Raw genomic sequence first — 9,845 nt, forward strand, 5'->3', positions numbered from 1 at the left:
CTCTATGCTACTTTCTCCCCACCCCCACCCTCCTCTAGCTTATCTCTCCACGCATCAGGCTCTCTGCCTTTATTCCTGATGAAGGGCTTTTGCCCGAAACGTCGATTTCGCTGCTTGTTGAATGCTGCCTGAATTGCTGTGCTCTTCCAGCACCACTGATCCAGAATCCAGTATCTCCAATAAGAGACTATCTAACCACCAACCTCTTGCATTCAATTGTGTTAACATCACTGAATCCTCCACTATTAACATTCTGGGCTTACCATTAAACTCAACTGGACTCACCACATCAACACAGAGGCGGCACAGCAGATCAGAGGCTTGGAAAACTGTGGCAAGTAACTCACCGCCTAATTCTACACAGCCTGTTCATCATCTACCAGGCGAAAGTGAGGACTGCAGATGCTGGAGATTAGAATCGAGAGTGTAGTGCTGGAAAAGCACAGCAAGTCAGGCAGAATCTGAGGAGCAGGAGAATCGACGTTTTGGGCAAAAGCCCTTCATCAGGAATTCTTGGTGAAGGGCTTTTACCTGGAATGTCGATTCTCCTCTTCCTTGGATGCTGCCTGACCTGCTGTGCTTTTCCAGCACCACACTCTCAGCATCACCCACAAGACACAAGTCAGGAGTGTGATGGAATACTCCCCACTTGCCTGGATGGATGCAGCTCCAACAAAACTCAAGAAGCTCGAATTCATCCTGGAGAAAGCAGCTAGCTTGATTGGCATCACATCCACAAGCATCCACTCCCTCCACCACTGACACTCAGTAGCAGCAATGTGTACAATCTACAAGCTTCACTGCAGAAATTCACCAACGATCCTTAGACAGCATCTTCCAAAACCACAACCATTTCCATCTAGCAGGACAAGGGCAGCAGATTCATGGGAACACCACCACCTTCAAGCTCCCTTCCAAGCCATATCCTGACTTGGAAATATATCACCATTCCTTTACTGTTGCTGGGTCAAAATCCTGAAATTCCCACCCTAAGAGCATTGTGGGTCCATCTCCAGCACATGGACAGCAGCAGTTCACGAAGGCAGGTCATCTCAAGGTCAACTAGGGAGAAGTAATAAATGTTGGCCAACCAGCGAAACCCACATCCCATGAATGAATAAAAAAAATCCAAGGAACAGGCATTAAAACATATGCAAACACGGTGGACATGTTGGATTACAATTAATGTCACCATCATCCCAGAATTCCATTCTACTGCTCAATCAGAAATCAAACATTCTGGCTGGGTTGAATGATCATTTTCATGTTGTAATTCTACAGAAATATTATTAGTCCAAAGTTCTGGATTGAGTTATGGTTATGTTCTTAGTCTCATAATCCAGAGGAGAGTTCAAATACCACCATAATAGTTTAATAATGTAAACACAGCTTAAAAAACTGACCTGAAAAACCAGGGTCAGTAGTTAACCATGAAGTTCTCAGCCCGTTATAAAAACTTAACTAGTTCACTCATATCATCTTTAGGGAAGAAAACCTATCATCCTTATTTAGGTCTAGGCTGGGACTTTTTTTCACTGGAGCTTAGGAGGTTGAGAGGTGACCTTATAGAAGTTTATAAAATAATGAGGGGTATAGCTTGAGTTAGTGGTAGTTGTCTTTTCCCTAGGATGGAGGATTTCAAGACTAGCAGTGACATTTTAAGGTGAAAGAAAGATGTAAAAAAGACTTGGGCAAATTTTTTACACATGGGGTGGATCACGTATCCTGAGGAAATGGTGGGTGTGGATTCAATTACAACGTTTAATAGACAGTTGGATAATTACGTATAGGAAAGGTTTGGAAGGTAGGAAAGTTGGAGGGATATGGGCCAACAGCAGGCAATTGGGACTAGTTAGTTTGAGTTTATGTTTGGCATGGACTGGTTAGACCGAAGGGTCTGTTTCCATGCTGTATGACTCTATGACTATGATTATGTGGCTCCAGTCTCACAAAAATAAATTGGGCTTTTATATGACTTCTGAGCTATGTCACTCCATTGTATCAAACCCCTATAATGAATAATACCTTTATGTGGGAGCATGGAAAATAATAGTTCAAGAGAAAGGCCCACCACAAGTGTTTCAAAGAAAGGAAGGTTAAACAATAAATGACATGCTCTGAAAATGTGTATTTAAAGAATAAAGAATTGTACCACTGATAAGATAAGGAGGGATGTTGAAGATAAAAGATTCAGGCATACATATCAGGGAACCAAACTTTTTATTATATAACTTCCAGGCTGTGCAAGAGGTATTAGAAATACACACACATGGAAATTCAAGATGGCGGCGACCCAGCAAGTCTGAGTCTGTAGTCCTCTGCCTAAGACTCAGGCAAAGTGGGGCACCCGCCTTTACCACACTTTTTAAATAATTTAAAATAGCTTTTGCCCAGCGTAGTCAGTCATTTTACATCAAACTTGGATAGTTTGGTGTTTTTCTAAAATGATTAAGGGCAAAAACACCCACAGCTCGCAACAGGCAAAGACCCCTCTCCCACCCCCTCCCGCAGTAGCAGAGACATCAGCGGTGGCTCGGGGGACTTACCTGCAGCGGCGCCCCTGCTCTCTGGAATCACCAAACTTCAAGAGAAGATCGACGCTTTTATTGAGGAGTCCCGGTCCGTGGAAGTCAATCTCGGTCACGAGAAATTGAAAATCTTGAGCGGCACGTTGGAGGGGTGGAGCAATGGGCCGCGGTTTACTCACTTTTAACTTTGGTTTTATAAAATACTTGAATGTGTCTACTCCACTTTATAATGCCTGGGCCGAAGGCAGGGCCCTAGCTAGGAGAGGTTATGGTGGGGTTATCGATAGGTAGTTATGCCCCCTGGGAGCAACAGGGAAAGTCTCCTTTCAAATATGTTTTGTGTTGTTGTTTTTTTTACTTAGGAATAGCTTTTAACTGTGTTGGCTTAAATGTTTTAAAGAATTTTTGTATTTGTGAATTTACTACAGTCTTTATTCAAGATTTCCTGAGTGGGGCTCTTCCTCCTGGGAGGTCTCAGGCTTGCCTGGACGGTCATGTCTAGCTATTCACTTAGGTGGTGCACCTGGAATGTCAAGGGGAGTAATTCACCAATCAAAAGGAAAAAGATATTATCAAGTCTCAAAAAAGAAAGGGTTGATGTAGCTCTCCTCCAGGAGACACATCTACTTGACAAAGAACATTCAAAGCTACAACAGGGTGGATTTGATCAGGCTTTTTTCTCATCTTTCAGTTCAAAAAGTAGGGGAGTAGCCATTCTTATTTGGAAGAATCTTCCTTTCCAAATGTTAAGCCAGGTAAAAGATGAATGTGGACGGTAGATATTGATCAAAGCCCTAATACTTGGAGAGGAATATGGAATTTTGAATCTCTATTGCCCCCCCCCCCCCCCCCCCCACCTCCCGCTGCATCCCTTTAAATTTGTAACAGAAACCTTCTCTAAGTTGATGGCTTTTGGAGTCCGCCATACAATTATAGGAGGAAATTTTAACTGTATTATGGACCCAGAGACAGATAGGATACCTAAGAGCACTATGGGTATATCTCTGAGATCTAGACAACTGGCGGATCTGAATGAGGAGCTAGAGCTAGTAGATGTATGGCCAGTAACCCATTGATGATGTGGGAGACCTATTAATGCTTATGTGCGAGGTTTGGTCATCTCATACTAACTCGCACAAGTGCCATACCAGAATTGATATGTTTTTTGCCCCCTCGACCCTTTTGAATTCCATTGTGTCTTGTAAAATAGTTAACATAGCTATTTCTGATCATGCCGCAGTATATATGGAAGTCGAGATTAGGGATAATGGGATAGGCCCCTAACACTGGCATATGGATCCCTTCTTATTGAAGCATAGCAAATTTATAAAGTATTTTTCGCAGGAATTCAAAGCCTTCTTGGAAATTAATTCAGGTATGGCCAGTAACCCATTGATGATGTGGGAGACCTATTAATGCTTATGCGCGAGGTTTGGTCATCTCATATTCTGTGACCCGGAAAAGACAAAAGGGAGAACAATAGTACCTGCTCCAGACTCGCTTGAAGGTAGCTGAGACAGCATTTTTTAACAGGCCTTCCATTACTAAGCTACAAAGGATCACAGCTCTTAGGGCAGCCTTGAATACCACACTTACCCAAACAGCAAAGAGGGAAATATTATTCACAAAGCAGAGATTATTTGAATATGGCAACAAGCCTGGCAGATTCCCAGTGTACCTTGCTAGAAAGAAAAAGGCTCCTCAAGCCAATATGATCATTAGAGAAAGTGCTGGTACCTTGACTTATGATCGTAAAAAGGTCAATACAGCCTTTAGAAAGTTCTATTTTGAACTGTATAAATCGCTGGACTGTGAGGATAGGACTGAGAAGATGGAATCCTTCTTTAAAAATTTGGCCTTTCCGGGCTTAACGTCAGAGCAGGTGTCGATCTTGAATACCCCCCTGACACCCAGGAAATACTCGACGCAGTTAGGCAGCTTCAGAGTGACAAAGCACCTGGACCAGATGGATTCCAGGCTGAGTTCTATAAAAAATTTATTGGGGAACTGGCCGGGCCACTCATTTATATGTATAATTATTCACACAGTCAGGGCTGCCTCCCACCTTTGTTGAGAGAAACAAACATCTCTCTTATTCTTTAAAAGGGAAATGCCCCAGAAGATTGTTCATCATATAGACCCGTATCCTTACTAAACATGGATTTCAAAATTCTCTCTAAAATGTTAGCATTAAGATTGGAGAAGGTCTTCCAATAAATCATAAAAGAGGACCAGACGGGATTTACAAAGGGCCGCAGGTCAACTAATAATATTAGAAGGGTCTTAAATATGATATAAGCTTGTCAACAGGGAACAATATCAGGTTTAGCTATCTCCTTGGACAGAGAGAAGGCATTTGATCGGGTAGAATGGTCATATCTTTTTTATACACTGGAAAGGTTTGATGTCAGAGAGGCATTTACTAAATGGGTTTCAGTATTATATAATGATCCCAAAAGCAGCAGTGATCACCAACGGTTTAAGTTCAGATAGCTTTAGTGTTGGCAGGGGCTGTCGTCAGGGATGTCCTCTTTCACCATTATTATTTACGCTAGTGATTGAACAACTGGTGGAAGCTATATGAATTGACCCTAACATAACGGCTCCAAGGGTTGGATTGGGCAAACATAAAATCACTCTATATGCGGATGATGTCCTCCTCTTCTTTAGTGATCCTTTGATATCCGTGCCCCACCTAATCCAAGTGATCAATTTATTTGGTATGTTCTCAGGCTATAAAATCAATTTTACGAAATCTGAGGCCATGCCGTTGGGAGGTCTTGCTGGTGTATCCAATTTACCGGATGGATCTTGCTTCCCTTTTGATGGTCACTAAAAGGTTTTCTGTACCTCGGTATTTTTATCATCTCAGTATTTGGTCAGCTATATAAAGCTAATTTTGTGCACTTATTAGAGAAAATAAGCCAGGACCTTCAATCCTGGGAAGATCTCCCAATATCCTGGTTAGGCAGAGTAGCCCTAGTTAAAATGAATATTCTACCTCATCTTTTATACCCAATGAGAATGCTCCCCATGATGCTGCCGAGACAGGCGTTACATAAGCTCTACGGCTGGCTCGGCTCCTTTATTTGGACTCATAGACAGCCCCTTATCAAATTAGAAAAGCTGCAGCTCCCACAAGCAAGGGGAGGACTGGACTTTCCAGTTTTCAGGAGGTTATCAATTGAGCTCCTAATTATCTTATGTAGCTGATTGGGTCTCTTGTGACCCACAATCAATCTGGTTAGATATTGAGACCTCCCAAGCAAAATGTTCCCTCATCAATCTTTTATTTATGGACAAGATGAGAGCTATTATGGACTATTGTGAAAATCCTATTGTATTAAATACAATTAAAGCCTGGAGGATAATGCGACAAGATGAGGGTAACCTGCAAAAAACCTCCCTTTATACTCCTATAGTGGGAGCACTGGGATTCCAGCCAGGGGTGACAAATGCAACATTTAAAACTTGGAAGTCCAGAGGTATCTCCTGTTTGGGAGACCTGTTCGATGGGGAGGTTATGATATCCTTTGAGCAGTTGCACCGGAAGTTTGGATTGCCTAACAGGGATCTTTTCGGTATTTCCAAATACGAGATTATATACAAAAGAAGGAATCTCGTATAAATACGAGTTTTATTATAACTTGATGTAAATTTATTTTGAGCATGTATCTAGTTATTTAATTATTTCGTTGTTTATTGCTAGTAATGTATGATATTCTATTTTATGTTTTGGTTGTTTGTAGGATAGATTGGTAGTTAGTTGGGTTTTTCTTTCTTTTTTTGGTTATTTTTTTTCTCCTCTTTATTTAATTTTATATTAATGTTTATACTTGTTTGTATTTCTTTTGTAATTTTGTAAAAAATCTTAAAAATTTTCTTTTTTCAATAAAAATACACACACATATTTAAGTACATAAAGTATTATGAAGTGATGAGACACAGATTTGATTTTCCACTCTTAAGATTCTGATTCAGTTAAATTTGGGAGTTCTGTTAATAATACATTCATCTGTCCAAAGATGTGCAGTTTAGGTGGATTGGCTATGCTAAGTTACACTATAGTGTCCAGGTATGTGCAGGTTAGGTGGGTTAGCCATAATCTGTGTGGGATTATGGGAATAGGGTGGGGGCGAGGTTTGGGTGGGATGCTCTTCAGAAGGTCAGTGCAGACTTGATGAACCAAATGGCCTCTTTATTCACTGTTGGGATTCTATGACTGATCTGTCTCCTTTAGGCAAATGCACTGAAAATGAGCAAAACAAACACCTGCCTTGGTACAAGATATATAATCAAGAACTACACATACTCGAGTTTTCAAAGGATTAATCCATAACTTTCTTTTACTTCTCACTTATATGCTGTCCAAGATACAGGATCTGAAATGAGTATCAGTGCCACCTCTCTCAGCACCTTCACTGTCTTTAACTTAACACACTGTTTATCTTGACATCCAGTACTAGATGGATTGAAGTTCCACCTGATCAAAAACTGAGAAAAACAAAGCCATTGTCTTTAGTCCCAGCCCAAACCCCATTCCTTAACCAATGATTCAATCTTTGAAACCAGACCAGTGGCAAGGTTGTTGTCATATTAAACCATTAAGAAATCCAACGGGGAACTCCAGAAAATGTTTTCCTAGAGAATGATTAGAATGCGAAGGTTGTTGCCACAAGGAGCAATTAAGGTGACTTATATGATGGTTTTCAGAAAAAGCTCAATAAACACTTAAGAGAAAGAAGAATAAGGCAGAAATAAAGAGAAAAGCCTGCAATTTTATAGTGTCTTTCATAATCATTTTGTTTTATAATCAATTCATTCTTTTTGAAGTGTCTTCCCTACAGTATTGTAATTTAGGGATCATGGCAGCTAATTTGTGCAAACGTTCAAACAAATGATAATGCCAATTAACCTGTTTTACTGAAGTTGATTAATGGATAAATATTAAGAGGTATGTTGATACAGTTAGACAAACAAGAATTGGAGGAAGCCCATTCAGAGCAGTATCACCAGCAAGGACCTGTTGATCTGAATTACGTTACAGGACTCCAACATATTAGGAAGTCTCATTGATGCAGTGGTAGTGTCCATACCTCTGCACCAAAAGTTTTAAGTCCCACACCAAAACTTGGTAGCCACTGAAGGTGTGTTTGTAATGTGGCCAAACAGGTTGATTATCAGCTTGTAAGTCCTTCCAATATAACTGATGGCAGGCAGTGAGATCAAGAGATTCTCCTGGTCAGTCATCTCCTGGAAATGCAGACCACTGTTGTACTTTACCCCATAAGCTTGCACCAATATAATAGAAATCAATGGTCCAACCCCAGGAAATGAGGACAAGAGAAAGGACTTTGTTCTGTGATGAGCTTCTAAACAAATATTGCACCATCTTTGACAGGTAAGGCCTTGGATCGTGAGAAATAGGAGCACAAGTTGGCCAGATGTTAGCCCATAAAATCTGCTGTGTGATTCAATAAGGTTATGGATCATCTGATTGTGGCTTAACTCCACTTTCCTTCCTGTTCTTATAAACCATTGTCTCATTATCAAACAAAAATCCAATGTCAAAAAGTGTGGTGCTGGAAAAGCACAGCAGGCCAGGCAGCACCTGAAGAACAGGAGAGTCCACTTTTCGGGCATAAGCTCTTCATTAGACATTTCTGATGAAGGGCTTATGCCCAAAATGTCGACTGGCCTGCTCCTCAGATGCTGCCTGACCTGCTGTGCTTTTCCAGTGCTACACTTTTCCACTATGATCTCCAGCATCTGCAGTCCTTTCTCCAAAAATCCATCAAACTCAGCTTTTATCCGAACTGCTTCCAATGCAAGTATATCTGTCCTTAAAGGAGACCGAAATTGTACCTTGTACCTTCAGTGTGGTCTCACCAATGCCCTACCCAATTACAGCTGAGTTCTAAATCTGAGGTCAGTTAAAACTTTGCTGCCTGCATCCTAACTCATTCCAAGTACTCATCCATCAACACTTTGCACAAATCAACGCTGGTTCCCAGAGCAACATGATACAACGAAAACTCAATATGAATCCAGGGGGATCAAAGTGGATTAAAAACCAAATGAACAGCACAGATGAACTTGGGTTTACAGAGGGTGGGAAGCATTGAAATAGCCAGGCTGTGGAATTGTAGCTGTTGAGTGAAGTGGGATGAGTATGAAAAGGGACTGGCAGTTAACATGAAAGTTAAAAGTCATCGACAGGCATATAATTTGTGAAAGATATGGTAAAAGAAGAGCAATTCAGAATACTTACAAGGTTTACAAGTATTGAGGAAGTATTGGTTTAGATTAGAATAGATTCCCTACAGTGTGGAAACAGGCCCTTCGGCCCAACAGGTTCACACTGACCCTCCGAAGAGTAACCCAGCCAGACCCATTTCCCTCTAACTAATTGCCCTCTAACACTATGGGCAATTTAGCGTGGCCAATTCACCTGACCTGCACATCTTTGGCTTGTGGGAGGAAATCAGAATACCCAGAGGAAACCCACACAGACACGGGGAGAATGTGCAAACTCCACACAGACAGTCGCCTGAGGCTGGAATTGAACCTGGGTCCCTGGTGCTGTGAGGCAGCAGTGCTAACCACTGAGCCATCGTGCTGCCATGATAATTTTGCTAAGGCATCCAAGGCCACTGAGGAGGGAGTGTGGAAATTGTAGAGGAACTGGTAACGACCTCTCAATTTTCCTCAGGCTCAGGGATGGTGCCAGAGCACAAGAGAATCACAAGTGTTAGAACCTAGTTTACAAAGTGGTGTAAAGTCTAGCAATGACAGGCCAGTCAACTTAAACAGGTGGGGAAGCTTCTAGAAACAACAATGCAGAACAAATTAATAGTCCCTTGGCCAATTTCTACAAGTACATTCATTGGATATAGGCTTTGCTGGTCAAGCTCAGCATTAATCGCTCATCTTGAACTAGTCTTCTAGAACTGTGGCAATCCTTGGGGTGTCAGGACATAATGCTATTAGTAAGGGACTTCCAGGATTCTGACTCAGTAACAGATGAAGAATGGTAACACAGATCCAAGTCATGATCATTGGATGGAAATTGGTGGTCTTCCACTTCTCTTGTCCTTGTAGATGGTAGAGGCTGCAAGTTTGAAAGATGCCATTGAAGAAGCTTTGGTGAATTACTCCAACCCTTTGTCTCTACTCTCCAAACTCACCATTTCCCTTTCTCCCGCCCACCCTTTTTCCATCCTTCCTCTCACTCCCACCCACCAAGCCCACTTTCCTCTCTCACCAGCACTTGCCTCACCCTCCCACCTTCCTCTCTCACAATGCCCACTCACTCAG

The 9,845-nt window shown here is 41.6% G+C and overlaps 1 protein-coding gene across 1 annotated transcript in view; it reads right to left on the minus strand.

Moving 5' to 3' along the window:
• Positions 1-3,094, minus strand: part of acer2 (alkaline ceramidase 2) — a 67,074-nt gene extending 63,980 nt beyond the window's left edge. The window contains exon 1 of the mRNA XM_043719095.1: positions 2,547-3,094. The gene's annotated coding sequence lies outside the window, so the exon portion shown is untranslated. The remainder of the gene's footprint in view (positions 1-2,546) is intronic.
• Between the last annotated feature and the right edge of the window lie 6,751 nt (positions 3,095-9,845).

Source organism: Chiloscyllium plagiosum, chromosome 2 (assembly GCF_004010195.1).
Source record: "Chiloscyllium plagiosum isolate BGI_BamShark_2017 chromosome 2, ASM401019v2, whole genome shotgun sequence".
Lineage (NCBI taxonomy): Eukaryota > Metazoa > Chordata > Chondrichthyes > Orectolobiformes > Hemiscylliidae > Chiloscyllium > Chiloscyllium plagiosum.